Source organism: Lynx canadensis, chromosome A1 (assembly GCF_007474595.2).
Source record: "Lynx canadensis isolate LIC74 chromosome A1, mLynCan4.pri.v2, whole genome shotgun sequence".
In the NCBI taxonomy this organism is placed as follows: Eukaryota; Metazoa; Chordata; class Mammalia; order Carnivora; family Felidae; genus Lynx; species Lynx canadensis.
Genome location: NC_044303.2, coordinates 209529591 through 209556246, shown reverse-complemented (window position 1 = coordinate 209556246; position 26656 = coordinate 209529591). Strand labels below are relative to the sequence as shown.

Below are 26656 nucleotides of genomic sequence, written 5' to 3'. Positions count from 1 at the left end.
TTATGAAAATGACCCTGAGAAAGAGCCTCACTTATCTTTTATATTGTACATTCTGTCTTATAGTAACAACTTATTGAGATGTTTATTATGTGCCAGGTACGTGAATGTCTTTGTGTAGTTAACTTATTTAACCCTCACCACTATTTATGAACTACGGACCGTCCCTGGAGATGCAGAGAAGTTAGTCCCCTTGCCCAGTGTCAGACAGTGAGCATGTGGTGGAACTGGGATTCAAACCCAGGCATCCTGGCTCCAGGGCCCGTGCTCTTAATATATGCCTGTATCTTAGGAGAATTTCCAATATTGAAACAATAATGTGCAAGCATCCTGTGGCTAGCAAGATTTTCAGTTGTCTGGAAAACCCATTTATCCCTGTGAGTGGAAAATTTGTCCTCCACCAATCCTGGGTATAGGGAAGAACACATTGAATTGAAACTGGAGTGCACATCTCCTAATGTATCTCAGTAGCTCCCTCTGCCATAGGGCTTTTCACATTTTTTTTTAACACTTATTTATTTTTGAGACACACACACACACACACACACACACACACACAGAGTGTGAGTGGGGGAGGGTCAGAGAGAGAGGGAGACACAGGATCCGAAGCAGGCTCCAGGCTCTGAGCTGTCAGTACAGAGCCCGACGCGGGGCTCGAACTCATGAACCATGAGATCAGACCTGAGATGAAGTCAGACGCTTAAGCAACTGAGCCACCCAGGCGTCCCTACCATAGGGCTTTTCAGAGGGCCACAGAGAGGCTGACCAACCTGAGTGGTGCTGAGTAACCAGGAAATAGTATCCCGCAGTTGCACTTGACAATGGAAATGAAACACGTGGACCAAACCACCTGCATGATGGTTGCGTTTCCTCTGTAGTATTGTCATCTTCCTAGTGGCTCAGGAGGTATTTTGGAGTTGACATAGAAACTCCTGTGTTTTTTAGAGGCATTTTCTTTCTGGCCTGCGTTTATATAATGTGGTGGAGGAGTCAGAGGCTTCAGGCTTCAGAAGTGAATCCTGTTTCAAGTTGTGAAAGTACCAGGATGTGGGGTACAGGTCCTCAGGTGCTGGGGCCTGACTTCATGGGCAGCCTCAGTTGCTGTCCTTTGCGCTGTGGGTTACAGAAATTCCTTGGCTTTTCCTGTTGTTAAGTTTGTAGGGGTGGGCTTATCCACCTTTCTGGAATGAAACACCAATTCAAGGGAAGCTTCTGACTGTAAAAGTTCTACCCATTCCAAAGGGGACCCAGAAGCATATTTTCTCATAGGGCTGGTACCTTCGTCAGTTCAGGCTGCCGTAACAAGATACCCCAGGCTGGGTGGCTTCAACAACACACATTCGATTCTCACAGTTCTGGAGACTGCGAGTCAGATCACAGTGCCAGCATGGTTGGGTCCTAGCAAGAGCCCTCTTCCTGGTTTACAGATGGCTGCCTTCCCACTGTATCCTCACATGGTGGAGAGATCATTTCGCTCATCTTTCTTTTTATTTTTTTCAAATTTTAAATGTTTGCTTATTTATTTTTGATAGAGAGAGAGAGAGAGAGAGAGAGAGCGAGCATGCTGGAGCGTGTGTGAAGGGGGGAGGGGCAGAGAGAGAGGGAGAGAGAGAATCCCAGGCTTGAGGCTCGGACCCACGAATCGTGAGGTCATGACCCAAACCAAAGTCAAGAGTCAGATGCTTAACCGACTGAGCCACCCAGTGCCCCACATGTTTCTTATTGAGAAAGGATTTTATTATCCCACCACGAGGGCTTTACCCTCATGACTTAATTACTTCTCAAAGAACCCACCTCCAAATACCATCATGCTGAAGACTAGGGCATCAATATATGAATTTTGAGGGTACACAAACATTCAGCCCATAGCAGTTGGAGTGTTAATTGGTTATACATTCCCCCCTCGGTTTTATTTTCATGGTGGCTGTAAATAGGTGAGTCATGCAGCAAATATCACACACGCATACGTGTGGTCCATCAGCCAGGCCTTAAAGCAATTCATTTCCTTTCTTTTTATTTTAAGAAGATAAGTCAAAATAAAGCAAATAAAAATGCTCAGCACATTTGCTTTAGCTGTTAGCAAAATCCAATTCCTTATAAGTGTTAATCACACCATATTGTTTCAAGCCAACCCCATGTAAATGCCCCTTTCCCATACTTGCCTGCCTGCTGAACTCCTATTTATCTCACAAATCCCAGTTTCTCTGTGACCATTTTTGTGCTTTTCTGAACACAGAACATCCCTCTATTACAGAAAATATCTCATGAAGTAATTATTTGTTGCGTATCCACGGCCCTGAAAAGGGTATGAGTTTCATGAAGGTAGGATTCATAACTTATAGATCACCATGCCCTTGTACAGGTATATGTACAAGGGTCTTCTAAGATTCCCGAGGCCCCCAAGCTTCCCACCTTCCTGGTATACACACCTCCTTGAATGTGAATGGGACCTGTGAATATGAAGGGTGTTGCTCCCCTGACTAGGTTACATTATATGATTAAGGAAAGGAATTTTGCAGATATACTGAAGTTTCCAAATCAGTCGATTTAGAGTTAACCTAAATGAAGGTTATCCTGGTGGGCCTGTCTTAATCAGGTGAAAGACCTTTAAACCAGCCTAGACTTTCCCAAAGGAAAAGATTCCCCTTCTGGATTCAAAGAAGTCAACATCCATGTTTTAAGAGCAAGGACCCACACAACAAGGACCTGAAGTGGCCTCTGTGAGTTGAGAGCAGTTCATGACCGGCAACTCTCAAGAATATGGGGAGCTCTGCTATGTAGCCACAAGGAAGTGAATTCTGCCAACAAGTCAAATGAACTTGGAAGTAGATGGTTCCTTAGTCAAGCCTCCGGATGGGAATGTAGCCTGACTGACACCTTAATTGTAACCTTATGAGAGCCTGAGCAGAGACCCTGACCCATGGAAACTATGAGATAGTAAATGTATGTTGTTTTAAGCCACTAAAGTTGTGGTAATTTGATATGCAACAATAGAAAACTAATACAGTAGGCATTTCTTAAATGTTTGTTGAATTTAATCAGGGAAATAGAATAGTTCAAGTGAATCTTTGCTGAAGTCTTGGCCAATTTTAAGAATGTAGACATGTAAAGAATTGCTGTCTTCTGATGAGTCTTCTACCCGTCCAATCAACTTCACACACTTCCAGGGTTTCCATAAATATCAGCTTCTGATTGTCTGGAAATAGGAAGTGAGATTCTCTCCAGCCGTCTTTCGGCATTCTTGGGAGATAGATTGGCTAAAAATTGATGTTGAAATGAGACCACCATCATTTTTCAGTCTGCTCACTATGTACAGAGCTCAGGATGATTAGAAAATGTAAAACACATGTGAATGGCTCAAACCCCTTTAGTTAAATCACATTTACATAGATCAGTTTTCCCGAAGGACACAAGTTAGCTGAACTTAAGCAATTAAAAAAAAAACAAACCCCAAACTAGAACCTTTTGCTAAAGCCAAAAAACATGGATGAGTTAAAGCATATCAGATGTAATGGTTTGTTTTGAGAAGTGTTTGGTTGGTTGTCTATATGTGTGTGTGTGTGCGTTTAAGGCAGATAGAAAAACAGAACTTGCAAGATCTTTGGCTGCCAAGGTAGAAACCCAGTATATGGGGTTTAGTTCCACCAAAGTAGTTGATACCATCAGGATCACCGGTGACCCAGGTCAGGGACATGCTTCTGGCTCTCCATTACATTCCAGAGCCACTGTAGGGGCCGTGGCAGCAGAGGGACTGTGAATGTGGCTGAAAACAAAATTGGACCCACCCCTGGCCTTGGTGTTCCAACCAGAGCAAGTTTCTAGGACCTTGATGTACTACCTCGGGGGCCTCTCCTTGCTTTTCTGCCTTGTGGAGAATAAGAATAAACTTTTTGGTCCTAGAACCTCTTCCTTCCTATTGACATTTTCAGTTCTACTTGCCCTTAGCTAAATGTAGCTTCCTATTTCTAAGAAAAGAGCCTGAAGGAGCCTTTTGAAGGCCTCACAGACAGTCTCAGAAGGCTTCATGGGCAGCAAAGAACTCCCAGCAAACTACAAGTTGATGAGTTAAGTGTAAACGGATCAGACACATATGGATTACATTTTTGGGGAAATGCACACGGGCTTACAATGTAAAGCGGGGCAGTGGGGGTGGGGTTGGGGTGGAGAAGAGAATGCTTGGAAAAATGTGGTTTGGGTCTTGCCAATTGCAAAATGTTAGAAACAAATAATTTGAGATGTTTTGCCCAACCTAGAGCGCGTCTGGATTCACCCTTTCCTTCTATTTACGTGCCATTTTCAGACTCGACGTGCATGCCAGTGCTGGTTTGGGTCATGGGTGGATTTTTTTGAATGCAGTTCTTTTGAAAGATGATTGCATGTGTAGCTTCTGAGTGTGCAGGATGGAGTGGTGTTGGGAAGAGATGGGCATTTAGAGATATCTTCCCGCCTCTGGGCCTAACTATCCTAAGCCCCTCTGGTATATTCTACTTGGAGGTTCCAAGTCCAGGCTGTGCTAGTGGGGAAATGTGGCAGCATGAGAAAATTACTCAACCTCAGTCTCCCCACCTGTAAAGTGGGGAGAATATTACCTACCCCAGGGCACATGGGGACTGAGATGCTGTATAGTGTGGTGTTAGGAGTGTGAACTCTGGAGGAATATTCCTGGGATACCATCGCAGCTCTGACAATTGTGTGAACTTGGGCAACTTCTTCGGCCTCTCTGTACCTCAGTTTCTGTTCACCTGTATGATGGGGAAAATGTTAACACCCACCACATAGACTTGCTTTAAGCATTAAAAGAGTTATTCCACGTAAAGAACTTCGCATGGTGCTGGGCACATGGTAAGTGTTTGGCAAATGTTAACAATTGCTATTGTTGCTTATAAATTCTCTTGTTACCTTAAGCTTTGGACATGGTAGAAAATAAGTCAAGTTCACCTTGAGCCTGAGGACAAGGACAATTACAAGGATAAGCACCTTACTCTAGCTGCAGGGGTCTTCTCCGGATTATGTTCCTTTTCTTACTGCTTCAGTTTATAGATTAATTCTCTAGTTCTTCCACCCCAGGATAAGAAGCAGGTGAATTTTCCATTGAAACTTAGGCTCATCTTTTTCTCCATTCTAGGGAGGATCCTTTTCTCTCCTCTGCTTTACCACCATCTAGCATCCAGAGTCACCTAATTCAAGAGCCCAACTAAGTCATCCCGGAGTGTGAGGTAACTCCCGGGACACAGATGGAAGGAAGTCATGAACTTAGTGTTGTTCTGGTTTAATGCATTGCTTCTCAATCCTTTTCACACTTTAGGATGAACTGGGGAGCATTAAAGAGATAATAGAGGTTTTGAGTGTGGAGCTTGGGGATTAATACATTTAAAACTCTCCAGATGCTTCTAATGTGCAGTGAGGGCTAAGAGCTACTCTGGCTTAAGCATGAAGAGTGGTCATTGTGGGTGCTTCCCCTGGTCATTTCTTTTTTTTTTTTTTTAATTTTTAATGTTTTTATTTATTTTGAGACAGAGAGAGACAGAGCATGAGCAGGGGAGGGTCAGAGAGAAAGGGAGACACAGAATCGGAAGCAGGCTCCAGGCTCTGAGCTGTCAGCACAGAGCCCGATGCGGGGCTCGAACTCACGGACCATGAGATCACGACCTGAGCCGAAGTCGGATGCTTAACCGACTGAGCCACCCAGGAGCCCCTGCCCTGGTCATTTCTGACCCTCACCTCTTTTAACTCATTGGCCTGTCCTTGGAAGGCCAAACGGGATTTCTGTTGTCCTGATCTCTGACCTTCACTCAGTGGGCAAGCTTTCCTCTGGGGCTCTGAACTTGAGGTCTACAGAAGCAAGGCCACTTTGTCTCTGAACCCCAGGCAGGTTTTGGGTCAGTGCTGCCACCCAGGTGGTTGGCATCCCCACTCCCACCCCAGCGCGGCTCTGGGGGTCTTGTCTGAATCCATGCCTTCTTTTTCTGCTAACAAAGAGTGGTGGTGATGGTGATGGTGGTAGCAGTGACGGTCATTTGGGGGTGGTGGAGGTGATGGTGACCATAATGGTGGTGATGATGGTTTGGTGGTGATAAAAGTTCAGTCAAGAAAGCAGAAGCTTGGAGGAAGTATCGATGTTCTGTTCAGAGGAACCACATGGTGAGCCAAACAGAAGTATCTTTGTTTGCATTTGCTGAGGCAATGGCAATAGCTGGTTGGATCAGTTAGCATTTGGTGAGGAAAGCAGAGCTACTCTGGGTGACATGGAATAAGGGATTTATTATAGAGATTAGACTTCCTCAATGTGGAAGCCAGTGGAAAAGTCTATGCAAGGCTGTTGCCTCTGTGTCTGATGTTGCGCCTAAAGTTTCTACAGGTCACGCAGGGCCTGCATGTGGGATGGAAAGTTGGATATGAAGTGGGGGAGAGCAAGAACAGACTGGAACCTGCCTCTCACTCTCACCGCCTCCAATCTTGATAACACAGGTGACCTGCAGGACAAGTGGGTGCCCATCACTGCAAAGCCACACATGCACCTGGACCAGGAACCAGAGAAGCTGGAGGAGACCCAGTGGGCAGTGGAGATGCTGTGGGCCCAGCCAGTGTCCACAGCACCCAGGTGAGCCAGCAGGTCTGAGACAGCGTGTGTGGGCTCCTGCTGTGCCTGGTGCCCTAATCAGACCTCCCGAGTAGGGTGGTCACTGCTTCACCCTGCCTTCCAAATCTCATGCAGATTTCTCTTGTTGCCAGCCTGAATTCAGAGCCATACAGGGAAGGAACTCTGGGACATTGTTTAGTTCTTGTGACACGGGACATGGTCACCACGGTGGGGGCCTCACGTAGCTCAGGTGGAGTAAAAGCTTCATCGCCCAGAATGGCCTGTGCATGACACTCACCTTTAACATTTCAAGTGGGGAGAGGCAAGGGTAACCAGACCTGAGCCAAGGGGCAGCTGAAGACTGGACACCAGAGCCCTTTATACTCTCAGGTCAAGGAATAGCCTGGCCATTTCATCTCATCCTCAGAAGCTGGAGTCTTTGTTATCCCCTCTACCCCCTAAGCACTGAAGGCTCACATCTCCTCCACTAATCCTTGACTTTGCACAGGGGCTGGGTAAGGCTGAAGACACCTGTCCCTCTTTGGAATTCTGGTGTGCCTCTGACCTCGCCCTGGTGTCTCTTTGAATGGCTCTTTTGTTGGTATTGACCCTACTCTCTACTTCTGACGCCTATTCCTGCTAAATCCTCTAGCTGGACCTATAGGTCTCTTTGGTGGCCAAATCCTCAGATGGTGGGCAATCCCCTTGGTGACTCTAAAGTGCTCAGGAGTTACAGCCCTGGGAAAGCTTCTACCCTCTTCCTAATACTCTGGCTTCTGAAGGCTTCATTTACCAACAAATATAATTATCATATAGTTTCTATTCTTGAATTTGAGAATTGCCTTCACCAAAGATGCATTTAGAATTTAACTCAGCCATGTGCTCTCTTATTTTGTCCATCATTGCTCTAACCCATGTGAAATCATGGATGGGTAGCCAGGAATGGAAGCAGCTGGTTTTGAGTTTTGTACTGTGAAATTAGTAGTTTGGGATTTGGTAGTCAGAACTGTATTCGCCCCTCCCTCTTTTTCTCATTTGCTATGCTACCTTGTTTGTGAACATTTTCTCCACCTGCAAGCAATTTACACAAATCATAAACTATGTAACTGTTGTAATCTCTGTAGCTATGACTTGAGACTGGAAAATGACCAGTTGTCATCAGATTTGAAAACTCCTAGAAAAGGTCCTCTCACTTGTGGTCTCATGCCTGATACTTCTCAGATGGTAGACAAGTTGTTAGAATTGTTTGCACCTCAGTTTTCTTGTCTCTGAAGTGAGTGGGTTTGCCTTGCATTTCATGCCATGTTCTTTGAAGTCCCCGGCATTGCCAGAGGACTCATTGGGACATTGGAGTTGGGGAACAGGATGAGGTCTAGGCTCCCTTCATCCCTCATTCAACTAGCAAAGAATCACCTATGTCTATTTTATATATTTGGTTTCTGTGATAGATTGGATTATTGGTCAGCTAACAATCACTCCCTGCCCTGTCTTCCTTACAGCAGACTGTACTCTCCTGTCCTACTGACTTTGGGTTTGGCCATGAGATTTACCTTGACCAATGGAATATGAGAGGATGTGACATAGGTAGAGGTTTCAAATGTACTTGCAGGATTTGTCTTGCCTCTTGTGCTCTTTCATTTACTAGGAGAATGTGCCCACAGGTAGTCACAGTAGAAAGAAAGAGAGAGTTGTGCAGCAGACCCAAACCTGACCATAGCCTGAGTCCCACCTACACTCATTTATTACCCTCAATCTGCAATCTGTAAGCATGAGAATAAATGTTGTTAAAAGCATTTTGTTTTGGGGAGTGGTTTGTTACACAGCATTGTTATAGTCATAGCTAGCATAGCTTACAAATAAGTTTTAATAACTAATCATATCTTTTGGTTTAAAAGAAGTTTGAATAGCTCTGGCTTTGCTGATTTTTCAGCTCTCCCACCCAGTTCTAACATCCTAAGTTTCTGTCTCTGTATGTATCTAGGAAAGAGAGAGAGGGATAAAGAGTTTTAGAAACAAAAATCTTAAGGAAAGGAAGAAAAGATAAGAGAAAGTGGAAGATTTTCTTTTTTGGGGAAGGGACGCTTCTCAGGGAGCAGGGAGCAGAGATGGACAGATCCATAGTTAAAGTGTATTTTATTTCTTTGAATCATCAAGTAAGCAGATTTCACCCCTGGTATTATTTTGCACTGTTACATTATTTTGTCCACTTCTGTATTCCATTTGCACAACCTCGGAAACTCCAGGAAGAAGGTAAAAGAATAACATTGTACATAGCCCTGGGTTGTGCTGTGTTTATTTCATCATGGACCGTTCACTTGGGCTTAACCTCAAACTGACCTTTCCTGACTCCAGAGAAGACAGCAAAGCTTTGTCAACAGATTCAAAATCATACTCTAAAGGAACAGAAATAGCTCACTTCCTCGGCTAGAGATGTTTTCCATTCTCACTTTTCGTGTCTGTGGTCATAGGGAGATCATTTTTAGGAATTCCTAGACAACTTTATTACTGAAGTGCATGCATAGATACCCTGGGGTCTTAGACAACCGGCACCCCACCCTAAATGCTGAGTGTATTAGCAGCAGGTTGGAGGGAGGATGAAAGTCTTAGGCTATTTTCAAGCCTATTTTGCTCCAGCGCTTTTCAACATGGCTTCATTTTATTGTTAAAGTTTGAGAACATCTCAAATGTAAATATAAAACTATAGTCCAGGGGCGCTGGGGTGGCTTAGTCGGTTAAGCATCCGACTTCAGCTCAGGTCATGGTCTCGTGGTTCATGAGTTCGAGCCCCACGTCGGGCTCTGTGCCGACAGCTCAGAGCCTGGAGCCTGCTTCAGATTCTGTCTCCCTCTCCCTCTGCACCTCCCCTGCTCACACTCTGTCTCTCTCTGTCTCTCAATAATAAATAAACGTTAAAAAAACAAACACTATAGTCCAAAGCCAAGAATAAGGGATATTTGGATGCCCTCAGTTCGAATGAATAATTAAAAGGTTACCATATCCTCTGCAAGGATGAACGATATTTTGGACCAGATCATTAGAGGATGGTTCTATTTCCCAGAAAGGGTCTTCTGAGGTTTGTGAGGGCAGCATGAGGCAGGCTGGGCTTGTCTATGGCATGGGCTGGGTTTGAGGTCATCTCTGCCATCAGCCTGTGCTCAGGTTGTGTCTTACACTGATGGCCATCTGATTTTGGGTATTGAATGATTCACCTGCTTGTTTGTACTAGATTGAATGCGTTTGAGGACAACAGGAGCTGCTTAATATTTTACAGCCAGAAGTTGGCACTACCTATGTATAGGGAATTCTGCATGACCCACAATGTCATGTAGGGAGAAGAGGGCTCTAGCAGATTATTTAATTTAGGTTGATTAATGAGTATCTAGCAAAAAAATGTGCCAATAGTTGTATTTATTGAGTGCCAGGAGATTTTATAATAAAGACCCTTTTCTGATAACCTCTAAAAAGAATAAAAGAGGGGCGCCTGGGTGGCTCAGTCGGTTGAGCGTCCGACTTCAGCCCAGGTCACGATCTCGCGGTCCGTGAGTTCGAGCCCCACATCGGGCTCTGGGCTGATGGCTCGGAGCCTGGAGCCTGCTTCCGATTCTGTGTCTCCCTCTCTCTCTGCCCCTCCCCTGTTCATGCTCTGTCTCTCTCTGTCTCAAAAATAAATAAACGTAAAAAAAAAAATTAAAAAAAATAAAATAAATAAAAAGAATAAAAGAATATATACCCCCCCCCCCCGCTACTAGAAAGGAAAGATGCAATTTAAAGAGACAAAACCAATCTGGATAAAGGCAAGAAAAAAGAGGGGCGCCTGGGTAGCTCAGTCGGTTGAGCGTCTGACTTTGGCTCAGGTCATGATCTCACGGTCCGTGAGTTTGAGCCCCACATTGGGCTCTGTGCTGACCGCTCAGAGCCTGGAGCCTGTTTCAGATTCTGTGTCTCCCTCTCTCTCTGACCCTCCCCCGTTCATGCTCTGTCTCTCTCTGTCTCAAAAATAAATAAACGTTAAAAAAAAAAAGGCAAGAAAAAAGAGAAAAGGAACACAGAACAGTTTGGACAAATAGTAAGGTAGGGTATTTAAATAGAAATGAGCCAGTTATTACATTAAATATTAGTGAACTAAATATTACAATTGAAAGGTAAAGGTTGTCATAGTGAATAAAAAACAAAACTGGAGTCTATGCACCTTGTAAGTGATATACCTTAATATAAGGTGTATGGCCATGGTCCTTTCTGAAAGCAGCATGGCATGTACCAAGAGTCATAAGTTCACTTATACCCTTTGATCTTATAAGTCATTATAGTTAAGACCTCAGAATGTGGAGTGGGATAGACCTTAGTTCAAATCCCTTCTCTGCCCTGTATAAGCTATGTGATCTTGGGCAAGTAACAATCTTTTGCTTTTTCATCTGTAAAATGAGGGTAATTTGTACTTTTCTCATAAGGATGTTGTAAGGAGTCCATGACAATTTGGGTATAAAGTTCTTAGCACAGAGCCTGGCATGTAGTAACTGCTCAGTAAATGTTAGCTATTATAATCACTGCTGCTGCTGCTGCTACTATTTTTTATTAATGGGTTAAAAGCAGTTTCTAATATCAGGGAAACAATTATATCAGGGAAATAGTAAGCTAAAGACAAATGTAGTATGCATGAAGATGTTTATTGCATCTGCCTACAGCAATAAGAAATTAGAAACAACCTGTCTCATTCATTCATTCATTCATTCATTCATTCAATTCAACAAATATTTACTGAGATCTTATTACATGCTAAACGCTGTTTCCCACTGTTTGGGATACATCAGTGAACAAGACAAAAGTCGCTGCTTTTGTGATGGGGAATGTGTAGCTAAACTGTGGGGCAGTAACCCAATGGAATGTTCTGCAACTGTTAAAAAAAATAGCAGTGAAGGCATAGAAAGTTGTTTGTAGTATGTAAAATCAAAAAACAGACAAGGAAAACAGAGATGCCTTAAAATATGCCTGGGTAGACAGACTGAAATGGAGCCTTTGAAAATACAGATGCCTGTAAGGGTGATGGGATTGTGTTCTTTATTTTCAATAACATATGACATGGTTTTATGAAATTATGAAAAAATATATGTAAGTAATTGGAAAAAGTGAATTGGCACAAAGAAAACTTCTTATGGTTTAGGAATCAAAGTGAGGCTCTAGGCAGAAGAGGAAATTGCCTATGTAACAGGGAAGGGAAAATTGCTCTTTCGAAACAGAAATGACCGTTGTAGCTTCCCTGTGTGCTGGGAACAGAAGATTTCATGCCAGGGAAAGGCAGTTCTTTGTTAAGGAAACCTTATTAAGCCGATGAGTAGAAGAGGCCCCGAAGTCCCTAGAAACGGGTTGTTCATACTTAAACATGTCTGTATAATAAAGTAACAGAAACTTCAGTTTTCCCTCGGCAGTTTGAGGGTAGAGGGAGAAACAGGGATTTGGAACCTGGAATATGGGGAGAAGATGAGCAAGGAGAGATTCAGCTCGAGAGGGCAAGAGTGGTGGGGATAGAACAGCAACTTTAAGAACACTGATAACTAATATTCAGTTTTAAGCTCTTTTCTGTTTTTTTTCCCACCTTTCCCTAACAGTATGACTATGGGATTGAAAGAGGGGGTAATGTCTTAGGAGGAGAGCACATACAGGTGTTCAGAGGAGAACACAGAGGCAGAAGGCAAGATGGCGACTACAGACCAAGAAGTCTCTGGAAGGGAGAACTTAAGTGTGGGGTAGCTAGGAGACCTCAAGTTCCGCCCCCCGCCCCCCAACATGCCCTCCCTTGGGAATCCTGAGGAGAGTACTGTATTCCCATGGGATATGGGCTCAGGACATTTTGTTTGGATATTAAAAGAAGGCTGGTGCCATAGGACATTCAGAATTCATATACACAAGGTAATCCTATCATCCTGTTCAGAGGCTATTTTTCCCATACTGACCCTTCTTAAAGCCTCAAAATGCTTCACTGCCACCACTACCAATATAATCTTTTGCAAACAGACACCCTTCTACCTAGGAATCTTGCTATTAAAAAAAATGTTTATTTATTTATTTTGAGAGAGACAGAGAGAGGGTGGAGGGAGGGACAGACAGAGGGAAAGAGAGAATCCTAAGCAGACTCAGCCATCAGCACCGAGCCCGACGCAGGGCTTGAACCCATGAACTGTGAGATCAGGACCTGAGCCAAAACTAAGAGTCGGATGCCCAACCATCTGAGCCACCCAGGCGCCCCAGGAGGCCTGTTATTTTAGGTGCAGCAAGGTCTGGGAGCAGTTCTGCCTCTCCATGAAGGCCTTAGGGAGGATGAGTTTGTCAGATCATTTGGTTACATGGGCAGGAGGCTGGGCAGGTTTTGATGGGTGGTGGGCTGAGGAGAGAAGGGAACAGCAAGCAGACATGAATAAGCGTGAACCTGGGGCACTGAGGCTGATCGCTTGTGGAGGTTGGTGGTGGTGGTGGTGAAAAGGGGAAGCTGCATGAAGTCTCCTGGGACAAGGAGGGGACTGGTATTTAGACCCTGACTCCTGCTCCCAGGGAACCTTGTGACAACAGTCCTTTTAAGGATGGTGCTCAACTCAAAGGCTTCTAGAATAGCAACCCTGTGTGGCCTTGGTGTATCAAGGTGTGGGTGGGTGGGAACCATCTGTCCCAGGTGCAGACCATAGGGGGAGGGGAGGGGAGTGCATTGTCTGTGGAGAATTTAAAAACAGTAATAAAGCATACAGATTGTTGCTATCATCAGGTGCCAGCAGTTCACTGTAGAGTGATAAAATGCCTCTCCCTGCTGGGACAGCCTTTTCAGGTCGTCCCTGTCTTCTGGCCCTCTGCCGCTGGGGGATGGAGAACAGCAGAGGTGGGGAGTCCAAAAGAGGCACGTGCAGGAAAGAAACCCAAATTCCTCAAACTGGTAAATAAGAGGATTTCAGGACTGAACTTGAAAAACATGAGCCTGGCCAAGGGCGGGGCAAGAATATCCTCAGAAGGCGGCAGCTGAGCAAAGGTTAAGCAAACATCGGTGCCAAGCCAGTGGCGGCTTGGTAAATAGGCGGCTCACATCCTCTGCAAGCTCTCAAGATTAGTGTCTTTTCAGAGAAAAGAAAAGACCTGATCTCATCTGTGGCAGGGAGAGAGGGCCAGCGCCTCTTTTGTGAAAGATAAAGGCTACAGCAAGATCTCGAGAGACTGTTCTAAGAAAAACTGGAGAAGGTGCACTTGGCCATCCTGTAGACCCTGGGACATTCCACAGGGGTGGGAGGAAGCCCAGATCTCTTTTAAATTGAGGTGTATATAGGAACAGGGTGGCGGGGGTACAATACACAGTAAGTACACTGACACGTCCCAGAGTGAGGACCCCACCAGCAGCATCGGCATCACCTGGAAATTGGTTAGAAACGCAAATTCTCAGATCCCACCATGACCTACCTGCCGAATTAGAGACTTGGAGGCTGGCGCCAGCAATCTGTTTTTAAATAAGCCCTCCTGGTGATTCTGATGCCCACTGAGTTTTGAAAACCACAGGTTGGGAGCTGACTCTGGGGTTTGACTCCCTCTGGGAGGTAGTGGCAGCTCCCCTCTCTGCCCTCTCCCCCACTCTAGGTCCCTGGGGCTGTGGGAAGGATTAGTGATATGACAGCACTAATGAAGAAGACGCAGGTCAGTTTGTCAACGTTAATTTGTGAACATTAGTTAGCTCCTGGGTTTGTATTGTGAAAGATTCCAAGGAAAGACAATTCTGTTCTGGTGCCTCATTCTTTTTAATCTAATGGTCTAACTCAATCCATATTATTTGGGCAAGTTCTTCCAATTGTCTAACCTAACCTAAATCTTTCCTACTGTACATACAAATCTAAATTTGTGGTAATGTGTTGTAACAGCCATAGGAAAGTAATAAATGAGTCTCTGGGCCTGTAGTTGGGCCAAGGCTATGCATCTGTCCCCAACTCCAAGAACGGTCCTGCAGTCTCTGTACCCGAGGTATTAGGTTGAGATGTGAGGCTTTCTTTGAGAAACTGGCTGCACTGAATCTCTGGAAGTCCTGGACTGGGTGTGGTGGGAAGTCTGGATCCAGGGGCACTTTCAAGGATGCTCTCGGGGTAGCACTGATAGCCGGGGTATCAATATGGCAGGTGGTGTGGAGAGGCACAGCTCTGGTGGGATTTTCCAGGTCTTCCCAGGAACAAGTCAGGCAGGAGGGGCTCCAACTCCCATTTGGATTCGTTTGAAATACTCCAAGTCTCTTGGGTCTTGAATATCCCTTGCTGCCATGGAGACAGCACAGGCCTTAGACTTGGTTCTGTCCTAGCCAGATCACTTCATGTTGGTGCATCCTCAAGCAAATTATGTAACTTCTCCTTTCTTCCACTTCCTCATTTAGAAAATGCACTTTGCCATGTTGTTATAAAGGGGGCTGTTACAAAGCATAAATAAGACAATAATATAAAGCGCCTGGCACATCATGGGACAGTGAATCTTTCTGCAGAAGGACAATTGTGGCATTCTCTCCAGCTTGGTGAATGGTGGTAGAAACAAGTGTGAGTACGTTTCTGCTGGCTTATGTGGGAACCATGGTTAGTCAGAGATTTGGAGCTGCTGGGAGTGCAACCAAGCAGGCAGTCTATTCCTTAGTCCCTTTGAAATAAGATCTACAGCTGGTTTATTCCTCTAGGTTTTAGGGAAAGGATGTGAGAGAGGAGATTGCACAGCCCAAGGCATTGATGATCTGGGTTCTTGGTTGCCTCAGTTGTGGCTCTAGCAGGGAAGAAGAGAAGAGCTTTGTGAGCCCTGAAAACACATACACCATCACCCTGGCCAATGACTCCATGGAACAGGCATCTTTCTTTCTCCTACTAGCCCCCTGGAATAGCACTGCCTGGGCCTCCCCATGCCTGGTCTTCCTGACATTTGTATCCTTCCATAGTCAAAGGGCTTTTATGGGGTCTGGGAAGCAGAAGACCTAGCATCCAAACTTGACCCTAGGCTGCTCTTTCATATCTACGACTCTAGAACGAATTCACCACGGCAGGAGTCTGTTCCTCAGCCACACTTAAGTTAAAAGAGAATGACTTGGGAAGGCAGTTCTGGAAAGGCAGAAATGCCAAGTGAGCCTGCATTTGGCTTCCACCTCCTAGCCACTCCTGTGGCAAGCCCGTGGTCTCAGGGTGCTCAAAGCCCTTCAGTCTGGACCCTTACTCATTGGACTCCCATCCCAGTGTGCTCTTGTGTTAGTGAGAGTTTACAATAGACCATTAAGGATCCAGAGGATGATTCTCTAGAACTTTCTGACTCCCTAAATTTGAGAATAAAATGAGAATAAGAAAATGTATAAAGTCTTGATTTACTCTTACTTCGTATTTCCACAGAGAGTTAAATGTTCCTGTGCTTGCCCTCACATTGCTTGTTAATTGTAGTTAACCACTTTTCCAAATTTCCCTGAAGTTTAATCTCTCACTTGATAGCATTTTTCACATAGAAACAAATTTTTAAAAATCACCTGCCAGAGTTACTTTGCACATGTCTTCAGCTAGAAGAGATCAGTGGAACTGAGTCCAACCATGGTCACTGATCAGCTGTCAGGGCTTTTTTCCAGCTTCAGATTGGTACCTTAACCAAGTTTCAAATGGCTACATCCCCTAGGACTTTGGAGTTGTATCATACTGGGAGTTTATGTTTTAAATTCATTTTTTATTATTATTAATTTTTTATTATTTTTGTTTTAGAGAGAGAGCTCACAGGGGGAGGGGCAGAGAGAGAGAGAGAGAGAGAGAGGGAAAATGTCAAGCTGGCTCCACGTTCAGCATGGAACCCAATGCAGGACTCAATCCCATGACCCTGGGGTCACGACCTGAGCTGAAATCAAGAGTCAGATGCTCAACTTACTGAAACAGCCGGGTGCTCATTAAGCTCACATTTAAACTGTGAGTTTAAATGAAATGAAACTGGTATTCTGAAATGCCAAGACCCTATCCCCTCTCTACACCCCACATAACCACTTAGGTCTTCATTAGCTAGAGCTAGGTGCCATCTGGCTGCACTCACGCAAGCTAATCTACCTGAGGGTGTTTGCCCAATAATCAAAATGAATTTTAATTTGCTAAAGGATCAAATGTGAATGTGGTTTTTGTTTTGAATTGTTATTTGGAGGGATTGTTTTTATTCCACATTTATATACTTTGTATACTCTTCAGGTTATGATTTTTAAAATAAAAAACCTGTTGAATTGAAGTATAGTTGACATGTAATATGAAATTATTTTCAGGTGTACAAAATAGTGATTCTATGTATACATTACAAAATGCTCACCATGATGAGCGTATAACGATATTTTTGACTACATTCCTTATGCTGTACTTTTCATCCCCATGACATTTATTTTGTAACTGGAAGTTTGTATCTCTTAATTCCCTTCACTCATTTTGCTCATCCCTTCACTGCCCTCCCCTTTGGTAACCATCAGTTTTTTCTCTATGTTTATGAGTCTGTTTCTGTCTTTGTTGTTTTTGTTTGTTTTGTGTTTTAGTTGCCACATATAAGTGAAATTGTATAGTACTTGTCTTTCTATGTGTGGCTTATTTTACTTAGTATAATACCCTCTAGGTCTGTCCAGGTTGTTACAAATGGCAAGATTTGCATGGTTGAATAATATTCCATTGTAAACGTATACCACATTTTCTTTATCCATTCACCTATCAATGGACACTTGGGCTACTTCCATAAATTGGTCATTGTAAATAATGCTGCAATATACAAGGTGTACATCTATCTTTCTGCATTAGTGCTTTTGTTTTCTTTGGGTAAATACCCAGCAGTGGAATTGTGTGGTGCTTCTATTTTTAGTTTTTTGAGGAACATCCATGGTGTTTTCCATAGTGGCTGCATCAATTTGCATTCCCACCAACAGTGCATGACGGTTCCCTTTTCTCCATATCCTCGCCAACACTTATCATTTCTTGTTTTTTTGATACTAGCCATTCTGACAGATTTGAGATGATATCTCATTGTGGTTTTGATTTGAATTTCCCTGATAATTAGGGATGTTGAGCACCTTTTCATGTGTCTGTTGGCCATCTGTATGCCTTCTATGGAAAAATGCCTTCTGCCCATTTTAACTAGATTATTTGCTTTTCTGGTGTTGAGTTGTGTTGTGTTCTTTATGTTATTTTGGATATTGACTCCTTATCAGATATGCCATTTGTAAGTGTCTTCTGGGTTGCCTTTTTGTCTTGTTGATGATTTCTTTTGCTATGCAAAACTTTTTAGTTTGATGTAGGTTTTTAAAAAGAGCTGCAATGACCATTAGGCAAAGAATTCCACCTGTGCACTAGGAGTAAGAAATGAAAGAAAATTATTTTCATGTAGAGTTGAAGCATTCCGAAGATTTTTATTAACTCATAAATTAACATTTGTTAGTAATAAGTATCAATTATTAATTATATTAATTTCTAAGAAGACGTAATATTAGTTTTTGTACCAGGAATGGTTATAGGTACTGGAGTGACAATATCAGGTCTTTCTGTTTATGTCTCTAGGTCTTACTTCCTCACCATTAATACAAATATATCATGCAGTTCAATGATGCTTATAGAGCTTTGAACAGGTATCATATTAATTTTGCTTGAAATCAGTGGCTCTAAATTGGGGCAATTTAGCTCCCCAGGGGACATTTGGCAGTGTCTGGAGAACCAAACTAGAAGCTACTGGCATCTCCTGGGTAGAGGCCGGAGATGCTGCAACGCATTTTATAATGCATCCCCTCTTACGTCCACATGAAAGAATGTCAAGAATTATCCACACAAAAATGTCCGTAATGCTGAAGTTGAGAATCCCTGCTATAAAGCACAGATTCTTTACTTTTGAGAGCTAATGTATAATGAGAAATGTTACTGATATGAATGTGTCGAATTTGGGCCCCAGGAGGCAGGAACCTTCAACATTCTGAAATCTGGTTTGTATGTAACTACAACACCAAACGCTAAAACACTGCCCTGTGTCTGTAAATGATACTTATGGTCATTTGCTGGAATTTTAAAAAGAGTAAAAAGAAAAATTGATTCTGATTTTTCCCCTGATTAGGTGTGTGACCGGGGTTTGTCACTTAAACGCCCTGGGCCTCAGTTTCCTCATATAAAATGGAAAGTTTACAACACAGGATCTGTAAGGTGCTGTTCGGTTTTTATATTCTGTGCCTATAAAAGCGAATGAAACACTCAAATGTTGCCCTTCCTGTCCTCTGGGTGCTTATAACCCAGGCCCCCTGGTCTGCTGATCCTTCAAATCAGGGTGACTTTCCTTTTCCCTTCTCTCATTAACTGATCAATTTCTGGGCCCATTTTTATAAAAATGTTACAGTCCTAAGGCCCCGGGGTTTCAAATAGCTCCTGGTAAGTTAGAACTCAATAAATATTTCATAGTTAAACCCAAAATAGCAACCTGGCTCCTCCCTAGTATTAAACAGATTGAAAAAGTCTCCACAGTGGGAAGTGGTGGGAAAAGAATATCTCAGCAATTGAAGACATATGTGGAGAGGGCGGTTTTATCCTCCTGGCTGTATCAAAGAGGCAGACTCCTAAAGCGTATTCAAGAATGACCTGCCAATAACAGCACTTTGTCCAGACAAATGCAAGGCCTGTAGTCAAGAGGTAAGGCATATGTATATGTTTGCACTTTGGGAAGGAGAGGCTATAGGTTCCCAGTCCTTGTTATTATGGCTGTGTCGAAATAAGCACATTAATAAATCAGAACTTAGTAATAAGCACTGTATAAATAAGTTTAATAACCCTCTCTGACTTGAATCCAACTATCAAGACTACAAACAGTTGGTTGAAACCTGTCCCTTCTGTGAAAGATAAACTTGGTAGAATAGAAATATCCTTCTGAGAAATTAAAAGCCTTCTCACTGACAACCAGCCACTGGAGACATTAATCTAAAAACCAAAAAATTTGGAGCACCTGGGTGGCTCAGTTGGTTAAGTGACTCTTGATCTTGTCTTAGGTCACGATCTCGTGGTTTGTGGGTTTGAGCCCTGCATCGGGCTCTGTGCTGACAACACAGTGCTTGCTTGGGATTCTCTCTCTCTCCCCTCTCCCTCTCTCTCTCTGCTCCCTGCCCCCTCTCAAAATAAATAAATAAACTTAAAAAGAAAAACAAAAAAGAACCCCCAAATTGCTACCTTTGTCCATAGTAATCTTTTATTCTATTAAGGATTTGCTAATAGTTGGTTAGCTCTGGCACTTAATAATAATCCAAGGTGGACAGAGAAGTTGTGAGCCACTAGCTAGAAGGGGAGGAAGATTTGGAAATTACTGGCTTGGGCTTGCTTCCATAGTTTCTTGGCCATCCAGGAGCCCATTTGCCTGCCCATCAGATTGGTCTGGGCAGTCTTCCTCCAATCTGGCCCATTCTGCAGAACTTTAAGGCAAAGCTGGCACTTGGAAACCCCAGTTTTATGAATGTCTCAGTTACGGATTTCTGGTCTTAATTACGGGGTTGGAGAAGTGATGTGTGCTTTCTAAGATTAGCTTTTACACCAGCTACTGTAACTGGCTAGGCTCTTGCAGAAGCAGCCTGGCAGCTGGAGAGAAATGGCTTTATGTAATGGGGCAAAGAGTCATCGGCATGCTTGGGGGAAGCCTTTTACAGAAACCCTTTTTGCTCTGTGGTTTATGTGTGCTGGCTGAGGATTTTTACTTGGAAAGGAAAAAGGTAAATAAATGATAGTAGTGGGTCAGTTATATTTTTAAAAGTTTGGAAGTTAATGATTTCATGACCATTCTGAGAACCATTACAGTATAGGATCTGTTTCAAACAGATGTTTCTTTCATCCAGCACTATTATTGAGGACTGGTGATTGTCTTCGTGCAAAGGGGATACAGTCAGCGGGGAACTGCATAAGTCCTTGCCCTCAGGGGTCCTGCAGTCTTCGTCTTTGCCCACTCGTTCTCACCCCTCTTGAATGACTGCTATACAGTTTTTAGTTTGGGCACTTGGATCGTCTCTTTTGCCACAGTATTGTAACAAACCACCCAAAACTCAGTGACCGAAAAGAAAAGAGTTGGTCTTGATTAAGCCTATACATTTGCAGGATGGCAGTTCAGGCTAGGCTTGTCCGGGCAGTTCTGGTCTTCCTTGGGCGCACTAATAGCGTACTCTCACCGGGTGGTGATCTAAGATGGACTCAGCCACGAGATTCTTCCCGTCTCAGCCAAGTTCACGCATATAAAAGACTGACAGTTGATTGGTTGTTGGCCTGGAGCGGATATGTGTGTGTGTTTATTGGAGGGAGAGGGGGGGAAGGAGGCTGTTATCGGGTCACGTGCTTCTCCTCCTCCAATGGGCTACCCCGGGGATGTCCTCCAATCACAGCAGAGCAAGCCCTTGAGGGCTTCTGTTTAAAGCTTTGGCTTGTGTCAGAGCTCTGCCTGAGAGTTAAAGCAATCAGGAACTGAGTGAAGGAATGGGGATCAGTGGAGCTGGATCTTTTCTTTTAATGTGAGTAACGGAGAAATATTAAAAATAATCTGAGAACAGGGTATGAAAGTTGAAAGTGACGGCGGAGTTAAATAACGTAAGTGCTTTTATTGAAACACTAGTGTCCGTGGGTGGATGGAAATGCAGTGGTGTGGGGGTTCAGCTGGCTCCAGAACAATTTTCATTAAACAGAGCCCCCCCCCCCCCAATTCCCTGTGCCTCCAGTTCAGTCCCTTGGTGGGCCCAAAGGCTTTCTTCTTTTCTGTGACTTTTTGCACACGTAATGTCATACAGCTACCGTGTAAATGTGTCCTTCTTTGTAAGAAGGACCAAATCAGTAAGTGTGGATAAGATGAACTGGTGAGCATCTCCTCCAAACACAGGAAAAACACTTTTTTTTCCAATATATGAAGTTTATTGTCAAATGGGTTTCCATACAACACCCAGTACTCATCCCAAAAGGTGCCTTTGCAATACCCATCACCCACCCTCCCCTCCCTCCCACCCCCCATCAACCCTCAGTTTGTTCTCAGTTTTTAAGAGTCTCTTATGCTTTGGCTCTCTTCCACTCTGACCTCTTTTTAGGAAAAACACTTTTAAATACATATTTTACCACTAGCACCAGGAAAATGGATATATATCTGTCTCTGTATCTATACTTAGGCCTAGCAAATGAAGCTATGCCTGAATGTTCATTAGGATGTTTATATTTCAAACAAATTACTTTTCAGGGTTGAGAATCATGCTCAGTGAAACCTTTCTGGAGTTGATATTTGTAGTGGAGATAAAACATTTTTTCTTTTTTTCTTTTTTCCAAACTTGAGCAACAAACTCTATTGCTATGGTTTTCAACCTGGGCTGCACATTAGAATCATCCAGGGACCTTAACATAAAAATCCCAATGCTAGAATCCCTGAGGTTAGGGCCCAGGTATCAGGATTTAAAAAAACTCCCAGGTGATTCTAATGTATAAGCAATGTTAAGAATCACTACAGTGATGAATAAATTGGAGCTTGGTTCGTGAACATCCCTGATGTGGACGTTTTCTTTGTTGGGCTTGTAGCCTTCACAAAGCATTTCTGTCAATGTTTCTGTGCTCTAACAACCACCCATCCCTGATTGCTAATATTTCCTGTAGCTGTGGTTTTCCTAGGAAGCTACTACACAGCAAAACAAATTCCCTGCGACTGTTTTTTGCATTTCCTCCATTGGTTTCTGCTTCGGTGTTGGTGTCTGCTCACTCATTACCCATGTATGACATTGTGGTGCAAAGCACCGCCCTGTTCCCCTGGGAGGCTGGCACACTGGGTGCCATGACTTGGTACTGATGAGCCTGCGTTCAGGTCCCTTTCAGTCAAGGCCACCTTTCTGGGGTGTTGTGAGGAGTACACAGGATAACGCATGTGTAACCAGCAGATTGCATGAGCTGGACTCAGTGGGAAGAAGCAGAGAGTTACATTATTCTTGTCCATCATTGCTTTTCAGACAGTTTCTTTTGGCCTTTCCTTCCCTATCCCTGGAAGATTTCATAGATGTTTGGTCACTTTCAGGCATTTTAGTTTTGCTCTCTGGTATTAAAAAATTATAATGCAAATCAAAATTTCAAGTTTCTTCCAACTCTAGGCCTGATCCATTCTTGGGAACTTGCACTGGAAAGGTGAAAGGGTGGAGTGACCTTTGTTCTGTGATTTCTTTTTCTTGTTCTTATTTTCTCTTTCTCTCTCTCTCTCCCTCTCCCTCTCTCTCTCTCTCTCTCTCTTTTTTTTTTTTTTTTTTTTTTTTGCTGCTGCTAGTTCTTTGTACTTTTAGTCTGATATTAGTGCAGTTGTATTCTGGGGTTGATGGCCTCTGGGTATCGGATACCCAAATGGTGGCTTTTTCTCTTGGGGAGCTTTGTAGATTTTAGGACCCCTTTCCCTAAAGGGGTGTCAGGTACTGCCCACTGCATTGTTCCCTGGCTTGTGGCTCACCTTCCTGCTGACCACCATGGTTCCCCTCCCTTAAGCTTTTTGCTGCTGGGATCACTTTGCCTTTGGAGTTGAATTTTTTTAAGGTGGCTCAAGTATAGCTGTCCTCCATGATGTCTGCTGCTCGGGGAGATGGTTTCTATTTTCTGCTCACCCAACTCTGGAAGGGCAGGCTGTGCCCAAACCTTTTCATACTCTGCTTTGGTTGCAGTGCTAAGAGCTCTGAGTTTCTGCAGCTTCACACGCATCACGCTGAGGGGCAAATTGTTAATCTCTCTTTCAGGCAGATACCCTTTAAGAGCAGAGGTGGGAATGGCTCTCCATGTCACCCAACTGAAATGAACAGGATTCTTTAAATACAAGGTCACACCCCTCTTCAAAGAAATCCTTGCTCCCCAATCTTCTTTACTTATTTTTATTTCCTCATATTGGCTACATGTAAGTGATGGACTATATAGATCACAGAATCAGCCTTTTCCCCTCTTATTAAATTGTGAAACAATCCCGAACTTTAAAAAAAACCCTGGATGATCATTATAAAGAACTTCCTGAACCCCGAACCTTTGAGAGTAAATTTCCAACCTGTTGGAGTGCCTGGGTGGCTCAATTGATTGAACATTCAGCTCTTGATTTTGACTCAGGTCACGATCCTTGGGTTGTGGGATCAAGCCCTGTGTCAGGCTCCACACTGAGCATGGGGCCTGCTTGAGATTCTCTCTCTCTCTCCCTCTGCCCCTTTCTGGTTCTCTCTCTCTCTCTCAAACAAACAAACCCAGGAAGATCACTGTAAAGAACTTCCCGCACCCCAAACCCTTGAGAGTAAATTTCCAAGCTGCATACTTTTACCCTAGAATCTTTTAGAGGGTGTTTCCTACAAAGAAAAGGACATTTTCCTATGTAGCTACAATATAACCAATAAAATTAGGAAATTTACATTGATACTTTGCTATCATCTAACCTCATAGCCTATTCAGTGTTTTCCAGTTATCCAAATAACATCCTTATGGCAACAGGATATGGTTCAGAGTCCTGTACTGGATTTCGTTGTCATCCCTTAGGCCTTCTTCAGTCTGGAACCTACCTTGATTTTTATCACCTTGACACTTGGAAATTTGTAGGCCAATTATTTTGTAGCACATCCCTCAGTTTAGATTTGTCTGAGGTTTCCTCATTGCCTCTTATCAAGTGGCACAGATGTGTCTTTATGCTCTTACTGGTGTTGTTACCTTTGATCACTTAATTAAGTTGGTGTCTTCTAGGTCCCACTGTAAACTTCCTCTCTTCCCCTGTGTAATTGATACATATTTTGTGGGAAGGTAGTTTGAAACTGTATAAACATCTCATTCCTTATCAGACATTCAATTGATTCATGTGTTTATTTACATCTGTACAGACTCATGGTTTCCCGTTATATTGAATGAATTTTAATTCTTATTTATTTTGATGCTCAGATTGTCCCTGGTTTGGCCAGTGGGATCGCATTCAAGCTGGATTCTGTATTCCTTTCACAGAACCCTATCATTCTTTGAGTGATCCCTGGCTTTCTGGCACAATAAGATGTTCTAGGGTCACCTGTACTTTCTGTGCTCCAGCCCTGGAATCAGCCATTTCTCCAAGGAACCCTGGTCTCTTTTAGTAGCAAATGTTATTTAGAAGCCCATGTCTGAGTGCTAAATATACTCCTTGTTCTTGGGGGATTGTTGCTCCCAGACCTCCTCAATGGCCAGAGCTCTGTGTGTGTGTGTGTGTGTGTGTGGGTGGGTGGGTGTGTGTGTGTTGGTGTAACACATAATAACATCTCCATCTTTTGAACTGAGTTCACACAGATGTCTCCATTTGTAACCCAACACCAGGGCTCATGCCTGCCTTCCCCTTTCTGTATAACTTTTCCAACAGTGGGGAACCTTGCTTTCATTATATATGTATTTATTCATTTGATCAATTTCCTGGTATACCACCAATCTCCCAAATCTGCTGCCGTACCCTCCTAGCAGGGTCGCCCTCCCCACTCTGTTGAAACTCTGATACCCTACTCTGAGCCACTGTGGCTTTCCCCACGCCCACCACGGAACTACTACCTTGCTTTGCCCCCAACTAATGGCTCTCGGACTGAATTGTTCAGGAAGGGAATGCAAGCTCAAGAGGCCACTGATCCAATTTTGAGCCACCAATTAGCAAGTCTCACATAAAGCACAGGGGTTCTCTCTGGGGTCCATAGATGCCCAGAAAGTGCATGTAGAAAATTCAGGAGTCTGTCAACTTTGGGAAATCACATCTTTATTCTCTAACTTATAACTGCATTTTACTCTTTCCTTCTGTTACAACGGTGGGCAACCCACCACAGCAGTATCAGCGATGACTGTGATTTTGTCAACAAAAATTATACCTATTCTCATACCATATAACAGTTGTTACAGAAACTATTAATGCTCATCACTCATTTAAAAATATGGTAGTTATGAGCTGTTCTTTTAGGTCTTACTCTAAAATAAGTCTGTGTTATGATGTCACAAAATTGCTTTTAAGTTGTTTTGATGATTGTCTTCAACATACTTAGTGTCCTTTATAGTCCTTATATATTCTGTGCCTTAAGAATAATTATCCTGAGAAGAGGTCCACAGTCTTCACCAAATAGCTGAAGGAGTCCAGGGGAACAAAAATGGCTCAAACCTCCCCTTTAGTTCTTCTCTTTTAAATATGAAAGCATGTTCCCTTATTTTAAAACTTGGGATCTGAACTTGATAAGAAAATCACCCTCTAAGACAGTGTGGCATGCCTCTGAAATTAGTCTCCCCGGTAGGTTGAGGGTCGTTCTGGGGTAATAACTCCCTGGCATGTCTGGCCCATCTGCCTGTGGGTTGAGCATGCTCCTGAAGCCAGAGGACATCCTTAGGCAGGGAGAGGCGGGAAGTCATGGCCAGGTAGACCTGTCTGCAGGTGACCTTTGGGGTGATCCCTTTGAAGGGATCTAGGTGGACCACCAATCGTGTCTGTCAGCCCCATTGCTTTCTCTCTGGGGCTCAGCTCCTTCCTCTGGAAAATGAGGAGGGATAGTCTCTAATACAATTTGAAGACAATGCTTGGCCCTGGACAAGGACAGTGGGAGCCATGGGAATGGAAAGGCCCTATGCTTTGCCTCTTCTCAGGTGGCAGGGTTGAGTGTGCCGCCCTGAGCCTGCCTTCTGTCCTCACTCCCTCTTTCCTGAGGTGCCAGAAGAAGGGAGAGAGGAGGAAGGCCATAGAGCTGTAACAGCCTGGCCGGTGGTCAGCCCACTTGGGGGTTAGTCTGCCCCTCCTCCCCTCTCCTCTGGGCCCCAGAAAGTCTATTCTGCAAATGAGCTGTTCCGTCTCTACTCACTCTTCCCCAGATTGAGTTTCTAGACCTTCATGACGCTCAGGTTACTTCTCGGCCTGGTTCAGGGTATCACTTTCTGTGACATCCTCTCTATAAAGCCTCTTCGGCACTCTCTCCCCAGAGGTTCTTGACCCACATACTCAGCACAGTTGGCTCTCCTTGGCAGAAAAGCAACATAAAGTGAATCAGTGAAGTGGGAGGTATAGCAGGGGACCTCTAAGGACGGCTATTTCTACGATTTCTATTTCTATTATTTCTATCATTGGGACTCCATGGAATAAGCA

General features: G+C 43.7%; 1 long non-coding RNA gene across 4 annotated transcripts in view; it reads left to right on the top strand.

Moving 5' to 3' along the window:
- Positions 1-26656, top strand: part of LOC115524581 — an 81717-nt gene that overhangs the window by 13774 nt on the left and 41287 nt on the right. For all 4 annotated transcript variants that reach the window (XR_004344053.1, XR_004344052.1, XR_003972146.1 and 1 more), the window contains 2 exons: positions 5123-5213; positions 6466-6598. This is a non-coding gene — a long non-coding RNA (uncharacterized LOC115524581). The remainder of the gene's footprint in view (positions 1-5122; positions 5214-6465; positions 6599-26656) is intronic.